This window comes from Vulpes lagopus, chromosome 5, assembly GCF_018345385.1.
Source record: "Vulpes lagopus strain Blue_001 chromosome 5, ASM1834538v1, whole genome shotgun sequence".
NCBI lineage: Eukaryota > Metazoa > Chordata > Mammalia > Carnivora > Canidae > Vulpes > Vulpes lagopus.
The window spans coordinates 55,224,890-55,235,945 of record NC_054828.1 but is presented as its reverse complement, the minus strand read 5'-3'; the positions used below and the strand labels follow the sequence as shown (position 1 = coordinate 55,235,945).

General features: G+C 42.3%; 2 long non-coding RNA genes across 3 annotated transcripts; both read left to right on the top strand.

Moving 5' to 3' along the window:
• The first annotated feature begins 450 nt into the window (after nucleotides 1-450).
• Nucleotides 451-5,622, top strand: LOC121490384. Of its 2 annotated transcripts, XR_005987647.1 has the most exons (4): nucleotides 466-562; nucleotides 1,218-1,419; nucleotides 4,225-4,313; nucleotides 4,450-5,619. It is a non-coding gene; the product is annotated as an uncharacterized LOC121490384 (long non-coding RNA). The 2 variants fall into 2 exon arrangements; XR_005987648.1 differs by lacking the exon at nucleotides 1,218-1,419 and having other exon boundaries at nucleotides 451-562; nucleotides 4,450-5,622.
• Nucleotides 5,623-5,752: 130 nt separating this feature from the next.
• LOC121490383 lies at nucleotides 5,753-10,293 on the top strand. The gene is made up of 2 exons (XR_005987646.1): nucleotides 5,753-5,916; nucleotides 7,513-10,293. It is a non-coding gene; the product is annotated as an uncharacterized LOC121490383 (long non-coding RNA).
• The last annotated feature ends 763 nt before the right edge of the window (nucleotides 10,294-11,056 follow it).

Genomic DNA, 11,056 nt, shown 5'->3' with positions numbered 1-11,056 from the left:
TCACAGGAATAATCCAAGACAGTAAAACATTGGATGATAGAGAGCTTTTGAATATATAAAGTTCAGCATTTTCCCAATTGGGTTTAAACAGGCTTCCCTTAGGAACATTTTCTGCCACAGAGTGTTTATTACCTTGAATAATGCGACAGAAGGAAATGGAACAAAGGAGATTATTTTTACTAAATAAAAGCAGCCATCAACTCTCAAAAGATAAACTATCCAGATTTTAAGAAGAATACAGTTCACTAGAAAATCCTGGTGTCTTAATGATAATTTGGAGCAGCAGGTCGTATTTGCAACGTGCAAAGCATGCACTTGTGTTCAGTTTTACAGCTCAAGCATCCGCAGCTAGATGTCTAAAAACTGTCAAAATCTACAAAATGGTCTTACTTTCGTTAGTTGAGCCTGAACAAGCAGGAAGGCCAAAGTCCCAAGAGCGGGTTTTTGGCACAGAAAGGAACAGTTCATGTGAGTGGCTCACAGAGAAACGGAGGCTGAGATGAAAGCTCTGTAGACCCCAAGGGCTTCTAGGCGCTGTCAGGATTCACCGCGCTCTCCCCAGGTAGGATGTCTACAGCACCGTCGTCTCTGAGCTTCCAGAAAAATCAGCTGCTGGCTTTTTCCCTGGCAGGGGGCATTGGCTTTACCCTAACCCTTAAATCTGCAAGAGGCTAAAGATCACTCTTCTCTGGAGGAAAAGCCGGTAACAAACAAACAAGAGCTATTTTTTAATTCTTTTTAGAAGCTAAAGTAGAAAATAAGAAACCTTGTTGAACATTATTTCCCTGTTGCTAACCCATTTTTTTTTCCTCCTAATGGAAATTATGTTCTCTTTTCTGACCCAGAATCGATTTATTAGATTAGTTTCTCAAGGAAAAGTTGAAAGCTTGTCGGCGAAGGTGGAGAGCAAACATAGATGCAAAATAAAATTAAGGAAATGAATACCACCAGATTTAAGTGCTCCTCTCTGCTACCACTTGCTTGTCTAAAATGTCAAATACTCCCTTTCCATGCTCCGAAGTCATCCTCAAGATACGAAGGGCTCTTCTACTGTAGGACGACTATCTCCTTATTGTCAAAAACCAAATTGGTGGACTACCGCCAACCTATACTGGGTGGCCTTGAAGGGTCTTCGACGTACGTTTTATGTGTGTATGATACAACGTGTGTCCTGTTCGATTATATTATCTCTTGGCAATATTGGCTTTTATCATCAGGTTTTCTCGTCGGACACGAGGCACCAGGAGAACGGGGACTTTGTGATCTCGAATCTCTGCAGTTGGTTCTGAGGGCAAACAACGCTGATTCTAACATCAGCGTTTAATAGGCTGACTCTCCACTGTGCAGCTGTCACCACTTTTATGGCTTCTGAGTGTAGGGTTTTGCTTATAGAAATGGACTCTTCAAAGGCAACAAGAGGTAATGTATTAGGAACCATGTAAATCAGCATCTGTGTCTCAATTTCCAGTGTGATTTGAGATTATCGCTGTGAAATCCCGGGCAATGCCTCATGATAGGTATCCGTGGAAGTCAACATGCATTTAATAAATAATTCAGGAATGCTAAAAAATTATTATGCACTTAGACAAATAACCAGTAAAATTCCAGACACCAGAGAAAGCAATGGTAATCAGTGTCGTTTATGACATCATCTCCCTCATGGAGAAATTCACTGCTTCTCGGTTCATTGAATAAACTCTTTGGGGTTTAGCTTCATTAACATAAGTTGTCATAAGAGCACTTATCTCAACCTAAATTGGAAAAATGGAAATGCTCAAATTAAACTCATATTTAACATATGAAACTTCCAGACAACACTCCCTTGACAGTGAATATAATTCAAATATATTATGTATTTTTTTATGTGTAGTAGAGCTTTCAGCTATCTGTCCTACACACTTGAAAATGAATCATTTTATTTCTGCCCCGCAATTTAAATGACGCAGAGAAGAGTAAGCCTTCCGATTTCTGTTTCCCAGTAAAATGCGGTTTCATTTATTGGTCAAGAGGCTCATCGCAATACTCCTTCCAACAAGCTTCATTTTATTGTGGAGGAAAAATGAATTATGTAATCTGACCTTTATTTTTGGAACTCAGTGTTTGTCTCTGACACCATACATCGCCCTTGACCTTGCATCTACCTGCCTGGACACAAGCCCTGGGTTCCGCCCGGGCTCCAGCTCCGGGAGCGCCTGCTCGCCTGCCCTCAGCTACCAGGTGGGGTCCTGGGTGCAGATCGCGGGGCCCAGACGCAGGTGCCCCCGGCCAGCTGTCTCCCTCCTTGGCCCATCTCCCCTCGCACCTCCTACCTGTGGCATCAGCCTTGTCATCCTCCCAGGTGGAGCCCATAGGACACTCCTCTGATTCTGGGCATGGGGTTAGTCACTAAGGAACCCCTCTTCAAGGGGAACCATCTTATCTGCACAGGGTTACAGCAGACACCCTGAGCACCCATTGTCTTGGGTGCCTACAGCTCTAATAGTTCTGATTCTGGGCCAATGAGAACCCCGAGGAAGACATCTGAAAGCCGTGGGCTTCCAACAAGCTTCCTGTCGTTACACCCACACTGTCCTCCTACACTGAATGGCCGGGCCCACACTTAGTGTCTTGGTGATCCATCCCCCCATAGCTCGGTGCTGCTATTTCAGTGGATGCTCCTCTTGATCCCATTTTTGCAAAAAAAAAAATGCAATATGAGGGATTAATTTGTTTGTATCTCCTGTAGTTCCATCTCTATATTTAACAGTTTCTTAGAATGACATGGTCACCAAAGATTATGTTGATATTAAAGATAAGCAGCCAAAGCCCCCCTCTCGTTGGATTTGGCTTATTAAACAGCACGAGGTCCTTGAGTCATAAGATATTAGGACAATAAAACATCGGCTATAAAGGTCAAACCGTTAATAAGTGTCTAGACGGGGAGAGAGTGACAAAGGTGTCCGTGAAGGATGGTTCTGCTCGTGCTTTTTGTTATTGATGCAAACCCTTTGTTTTCATTAAAATACACCAATTGGATGGAGGTCACTAGTAGCTCGAGAGGTGCTCCTGATGTATGCAGGCGGTCCAGGGTGTCACGACCTTGCATCCCACCGAAGAGAGCTCATGTCTCCGCTGCTTTAACCTGGGAACATAGAAGTCAGAGGCTCACCAAGATTTATCTGTGAAAACAGCCACACAGACTGAACCCTGACTAATAAATTTGCTAATTGCTTTATCCGGGAGTGGCCATCAGTCAGGGTTAAATATTCAGCAGCTCCGTCTTTTGAAGGCTCTCCTAAGGCTTCTGTGGGGACGTCAGTGATGTCACGGCTTACTTGTGGTGAGGGAGGAGCTCCCCCAGTCCCTCAGGGCCCTGTGATGGGGATGCTGGACGTCAGGGATCAGGGACGTCAGCTGTCTCACAGGGTGCAGGGTGGGGAGCGGGATGCTCGCTCTCTTAGGGAAAACTGTGTCACGAGCTTAAAGGAAGGCAGCTACCAGGAGTCCGAGCACATCCAGTAAGCGCAGTTCTGTAGGTTGTCCTGAAGTAAATGATTTTTGTAAAATGAAATGCAAAAAAACCTCACTAGCTATTTATAAATAGTCGTGATCAATCAAAATTCCCATATAGATTAAACCCCATGTCTCACTTAGTTAATGGTGACGTCAAGATCATAGGACATTGCAGGTGACGTGCTTCTCTACAAAGCACGTTCTGGAAACAGCCTCCTCCCCGCCAAAGGCAGGTAGTGTTTATTAATGCTTTTATTTTATTTTTTTTTAAGATTTTATTTATTTATTCATGACAGACACAGAGAGAGAGGCAGAGACACAGGCAGAGGGAGAAGCAGGCTCCATGTAGGGAGCCCGATGTGGGACTCGATCCCAGGACTCCGGGGTCACGCCCTGGGCCACAGGCAGGCACTTAACTGCTGAGCCACCCAGGGATCCCCTTATTACTGCTTTTTAAGAACTGAGCAGAGTGTAAATTTTATATGCATATTATCATACTGTAGAGTCACTCAAAATACCTGATGTCTGATGCTTGCAAGCTCTTTCCTAACAGAAACACAACCTACAATGGTCTTCACTTGTTTTGTTCGGAGAAAAACATTTGGGTTTTCCTTGCTGCTGAAGAAGGGGAGAAAAATATTTCATTTTTCTGCCAAACGACAAAATTGGGAATATGCTGCTTGTAGTCTCTAAAAAGTGAGCGTGTTTTCTAATGGGCTGTGTTTCCCTTAGAGACGAATCAAGACTCCGACTTAACGCACGACTTGAAAGTGTCTCTTCACGCACGACGGTGACAGTTTTAATTCCCTAGAGGCAAGGAGGTAAGGATAAACACAGTCAGTCTGTGTTGGTCGTTTTCCCAGTGTGCATTTTCCCAGGGAAAGATTTGGGCAAACGGGCTAATTCCTCTGAGTTGCTTGCTTTGTATTGTGTCGTCTTCTATTTTGCATCTTTCAGTGGGTAACTGGTAAACAAAGAGCAAGCGGAGTCACAACTGCCACCGATGCGAGCTTTATGAATTCACATCATACTTGCGAGTGGAAGATCTTAAAGACCTTTCACCCCTCTTACAGCTCCGTGAGAATGAAGTAATTGCTCCTGGAATTTGGGAGGCTATTGATTTAAAGCTCTGGGGTATCTCCGGCGCACAGAGACTGAAGAGGCGCAGAAAGGGAGCTTGCCCCTTATCTACTTGGTTGGCAAAGGGACTCAGAATTGGGATGGGGGGTATTGTTTTTCTCATTCAGGTTGATGGAGATTTTAAATTTTTTTCCTACTTTTGTTTTTAGATCCTCACCCAATAAGGATTTTAGAGAGTGCTGATTTGTATAAAAGTAAAAAAAATGGGTTATTTCCTTATGGGAATTATACAAAAGCACCTTAAATACAACCTGCTATTTCAAGTACATAGACTGGTGGATCCTCTTTGATTAGAGCAAAAAAAAAAAATCTTCCTTAGTCCCAAACAGAAGGGTTGACTCACTATTTGGTGCAGACCTTTGATGCTGTAAAAATACCGACACAGATTATCCAGGGTGGAAAGCCATCCACAGCTAGGGTCTTCGATATGGAAACTCCACAGTCTTCTAAGTTGTCGTTCTGAAACTAGGCTGTGGGTTTAAAATACATTTTAAGAAAGGGGGCTAGATAATTTCCTTTGATTAACTTCAGATGAAACAAAATTCAAATACACATTCTTTGACATGGCTCCTAAGCAGGTAGGAGAGCAAAGTGTAAAAGTAGCACCCGTGAGAAAGAACAGAAGGGAATGCTAAACACAGTTGACCTTTGAACAACATGGCCTTGACCTTTGTCCACTGGTGTGCAGACAGTCTCATGATACAGTATTGTCCATGTATGCGTCTTGACAGCATTTTCTTTTCTCTAGCTTACTTTTGTTGAAGAATGCTGCATATGATACATAGGACACCCCAAAATACGTGCTAATTGACTGTGTTATTGCTAAGGCATTCGGTCAACAGTAGGCTTTTTGTAGTTAAGCTTTGGGGGAGTGGAAGGTTAGACCTGGATTTTTTACCACGTGGGGGTTGGTAGCCCTGGCATTTTCTTTTCTCTTTTCTTTTCTTTTCTTTTCTTTTCTTTTCTTTTCTTTTCTTTTCTTTTTTTTCTTTTCTTTTCTTTTTTTTCTTCTTTTCTTTTCTTTTCTTTTCTTTTCTTTTCTTTTCTTTTCTTAAGATTTTATTTATTTATTCATAGAGAGAGAAAGAGAGAAAAAGAGACATAGGGAGAACCAGGCTCCATGCAGGGATCCCGATGCGGAACTCGATCCTGGGACTTTGGGATCACGCCCTGGGCTGAAGGCAGATGGTCAACCACTGAGCCACCCTGGGATCCCCAACCCAGCATTTTCAAGAGTCAACTGTAGGACATTCTACGGAGAGAATTTTTGAAGCACCAAATTAGGTATATAATTAAACTATTTTATTTTTTATTTTTATTTTTTTTATAATTAAACTATTTTAAAGTTGTTCTCACTTAAGACTTGAAAATCTCTGACAAAAGCAGAAACGTGGACAAATCTCACTCTGACATACAAAACTGGCTAAAGCTTTGCTGATAAAGTGTAGACATTTTCTGCAGAATGCAAATACTTAAAAAAGCTGATATTTAGTATGTACGATTTAGGCTCTCTACATTGGATAAGAAAACCTAAGCATCTGACAATTTGACATGATTTGTGGTGAAATTTAGAATGTTTGATGCTTGGACCTTCAATCTGTTGGCAACAATCTAATACCTTTATAGAGGGAAAGAACTCTTCAAAAGTGGGTTTAAGGGCCTGACAAATGCTTGTTGCATCGTTTGCCAAAGTATAACTAACCAAGCATCAGTACCAAGCCCTTTAGCTTCTTTATGGAAAGAGTTGACTGAGTTTTACAAGTAGGATGCCCACCTGTCATTTGCTTTTAATCTGTGAATTCCCAAAGCAACAGACGCACAGCAAGAAAAAAAAAATCCCAGGAAGACATATCCTGTGGATCTTTCCCCCTTGACACATAATTTGTAGGTCTTGATGTAGCTGCGTTGATAAAACGTTGGGTACGTAATAAGTGAAAATGAAGGCCATCCCCCTGCCTGACTTTCAAACAAGCTTAGATTGGCCGCATGTTCACAAATCGATGATTTTCTCATGGAAAGATAATACATTTTGGTGATGCTGGAGAAGTCAGATGCTGGAGAGGTCACTGTAGGGGGTTAAGGAAAGCTCTAGCAGTTGTCAGAACAGCAATTATTCCTGGGTGAACTTGGCTTGATAGAAAGAGCAACAGTCTTGCTGGGCTCCAACTGCTTTTCTGTTTGATTATGCTTATCAGTAATTAGGAGAAAGCGTTGGGGGAAACCAAGTGTTGGGGAGAGAGTTCTGAGGCTGTCATTCTTTGACAATAAAACATCCAAGTCAAAAACCGTCAGGCTGTTTTGTTCGCAGGGGGCCAAATAAGCTGTTTCAAGGTTACGCGAAGCCAAAAATGGATTGTTCAGGAATGCTTCATGTGAACCCGTGCACATCTACAAGTCAATCTGAGAAACAATCATTTAATCAAAAAATTAGGAAAAACCCGTGAAATACGATCAGTAGAATAGTAACTAAATACTTCTGGGAAATCACTTCCTTCAACTGTTTGGGTTTGTAGACGCGGAACAGCCAAGATATACCTCAAATTTTCTCACTTGTAGCTGGTGAAGGAAAATCACGTAGCAGATTTTCAATCAATCGTAAGTAGAAAGTAGGATGGGGTTTGCTCAATCCCTGGACAAGCAGAGCCTGCTGCAGGACTCCTACGAAGAAGTTTCTTAAGTTTCTTGTCTCCTTTTTTTTTTTTTTTTACTACTATGTTGTATTTCATACAACATAAAATCTTACCTTAAAAATCTTCACGTTCCTGACCACACTTTCATTTGTCCTCTTGTCTCCCTCACTTTGATCCCATTGCATCTATTCTTCTAACCCACTGTGACTCCCATCACGTCGTGTCTCAACGCCTCTCCTTCATCATCCAGCCTTGACCCCGTCCTTCCTGTCCCATGTACGCATCATGCCAACTGCCCCTCGCCTACAGGATTCTCAGCAGGATTGCTCCTTTGCTCTCTTCCATTCGGCCTGGACTGCAGAACCCCGGCGCAGGCGAGTCCCATCATTTCTTCTCTGCATTTGGGGGAGTATTTGCTGATCAAGAAAATTTTATAATCATGGGGAATAGTTGCTGTGACAATTTTGTGTTGCTTTGACAGTTTTGTGTTTTCCAATTTTTTTCAAAGATTTATTTATTTATTGAAAAAAATATATATAGAGAGAAGTCTCACAGAAGCACATGCAGGGGGAGGAGTCCAGGGAGAGAAAGTCAAACAGACTGTGCGGAGAATGAAGCTGGATGCAGGGCTTGATCTTACAACCCGAAGATCATGACCTCAGCCGAAACCAAGAGTCGGCTGAGGCTTAACCGACTGAGCCACCCAGGCGCCCCTGTGCTTCCCAATTTTAATCAACCTCTCAGCTGTACCCAGAAATTTAATTTCCATTTGTCAGCAGATTTTTCAAGACTCTCCTTCAAGACTCAATGTTTCTTACACTGCTCGTTTCTCTGACTTTCTGGTTATTCTTTCCAAATGTCTCCCCCTAGTACGTCTTAGACAGAGGAAGTCCCCTCGGTTTCCTGTGGCATCTTAGAGCAGAACAACATCAATGCCGATGGTTTCCGTCCTCATGCTGGGGGTCTCATCTGCTTAGAGCCCTTTCCATCATCACTGAAATACCTTGAAATACACAATAAACCCCACGCCACTGACAACAATGACTTTTACAATCCTCAACAAGCCCACATTGCCCGACAGCTACTGATTTCTTTTTCACCTTCATAGAAGAACATTTGAAAGAGATAAGTCCGCTCTTTTTCGATTTCCTCACCCCCCACCCCCTACTGTGAAGTGGCTTCCTCTGCTTGTATTTCACTGAAACTGCCTTTTCCAAGGTCATCAGAAAACTACTAAGCAATGAATTTACATGGCGGCTTTGAATTTTCTTTCTTGAGCTCCCTGCATCGTTTGACTCTCTGGAACCTTCTCCGATTCATATTAATACTCTCGTCTTTGGATCCAGCCATCTCATGTTTGACTAGTTTTCTCTTACATCTGCTTCTTCCTTCCTAATATTTTTCCTCTCGGCTTTCCTTCCGTGAATATTAGCTTCTATGTGATCCTGCCTTAGGTCCTCTTCTTATCTTCTCTGTAACTCTGGGCCAAATCATCTGCTTCTAGGGCCTCAATCATTGTCTCTTTCTAATGATCTATGCCAGTCAGCAATGCATTCCCTACAGACACCTCAGCTACTGCGGCTTGAGTAACAGGAGGATGGCTTTGTTGATATTACTATTTTTATTACGTCCTACAAAGCCTATAAGCTGATGGCAGGGCTGATGCACCCTCTCAAATGCTTCTTCTTCTTTCTTTCTTTCTTTTTTTTTTTTTTTTGTTCTTCCCTGCCATCCTTAGCTTCTGGTTTTTTTTCCTTAAAGTACACATCTCAGTGTTCAAGCATTAGGTCCCAACGTTGGATATTATAAAGGAGGAAAGAGAAAAAGAAGCTTCCTGGGAATTTTGCTTATGCCTTCCTGGACATAACTGTGGAAAATGCTCGTTCATATCTCTATCGAGGGCAAGAAATCAAGTTTTCATTTGAACAGCTTCTCATGGAGAAACAGAGTTCAATATGCTGCTGTTTGGTTCAACTATTCTACGACATCTGTTACTCTCCTGGATCGATCTCTGCACCACTCACTCACTTGACCTCCAAATTTCATATAAATATATATCATACACACCCTCCAGACTGTACATACGCTCACACACACAGAGGTACAGACATACACACCCTTACAATCACATGCCATCAGTCACCTGGATGTCTTCACTCGGCTGCCCCCGATGCACCTCAAATGCAACAGGTGTCATAGGAACTAATGGACTTCCTTTTTTTTTTTTTTTTTTTTAAGATTTTATGTATTTGTTAATGAGAGACACAGAGAGGGAGGCAGAGACACAGGCAGAAGGAGAAGAGGCTCCACGCAGGGAGCCCAATGCAGGACTCGATCCCAGGACCCCGGGGTCATGACCTGAGCCAAAGGCAGACGCTCAACCACTGGGCCCCCCAAGCGTCCCGGAACTAATGGACTTCTATCTTCCAATCCCAAACACTTTCTCATATGTTACTTTTCTTAATGACTGCCAACTGCACCCATAGATCAGGTTTGGCACAACAGTTGACACTTCCCTGTCCTCTAAACAACATGTGGAGTCCTGCCAATCCTGCCCGTAACAAATCTTCACCATACTCTCTGTTCCTACTGTTTTATTTTAGTCTGAATGATATTTATCCATCCCAGAAGTTCTCTCTTCCTCCAGTCCTTTTTTCGTTTATCAAAATATTATCTACATCATAATTCTAGCAATCTTTTGATAGTAAGTATAGATTATGGGTGATACGGGTGATTGGGTGTGGATGTGTTTTCCTTCTTTCTCTACTGGTCTTACCAGCAATAAGATTCATATTCTCTGCCACTGGAAGGGTATTTTCTTTGTAGATCTAATTCTGTGTGACTCGTTTAAAGTCTACACTTGAAACAGATGGGGTAAATAAATGTCCAGGGAGTGAAAAATTGGATAAGTAGAACAATTTTGTTGTTGTTGTTGCAGGCCTTAACCACTTTCCTTAGGAGGTCTATATTTTTGGAGTTACTCCGTACTATAATATACTATTCCATAAAATAAACAGAAGCAATATTTAAATTTTTTGTTGACTCTTTTTTGTACTGAGTTGGCTAAAATGCAAAGAAATGAGTAACTATAACCCTAGACTCCCCAAATTTCCTAACCTGAAGTCAATTCCTAGGGATCTTCACATCTTAGAATGGGGGGGGGGATGATATGGACTTCTTTCAGAATTTCTCAGAAACTAATTATTTATCCTGTGTTCCCTACCTCAGTGAAGATTGCCAGTTTTAGCAAATGGAAATATTTCATCTGGCAAAGCAAACCTCATTAAGTCATCCAACATCTAACCAGATTCCAAAGGTACAAACTGGGTGTGACCATTAAGCTCATCTTAGCTCACTTCTCCACTGCCAGTAGTCTTCTCTCACCTGGCTTATTGTTCCAGGCTCTCAACTGCTGTCTCTGCCTCCAGGCTTACCTCCTTGCATTCCGTCCATGGCATCGCAGACAGAAACTCTTCCTAAACTGCAAATCTGATCTTGCAATTCGACTCATCCCTCTGGATAAAGTCCATGCACCTTACGTTGGCATCCCAATTCCTCTATGGCATGGCCTCTGTCCAGTTTTATAGAATCTTCTGCAGAGGAACTGAAATTAGTCTGTGGGGTTTGGGGGCAGCACATAAATATTTCAGATCAAAGAAACAAAATGGGAGTTAGAAAACTTGGCACATCAGAAATTATAACACACAGTAAATATGGATGGAAAAGGAGAAGGGGACTGCATGTGAGTAATAGAGGGACACGGGCATTGATGGCCAGGTTTTACAACAAAGAGT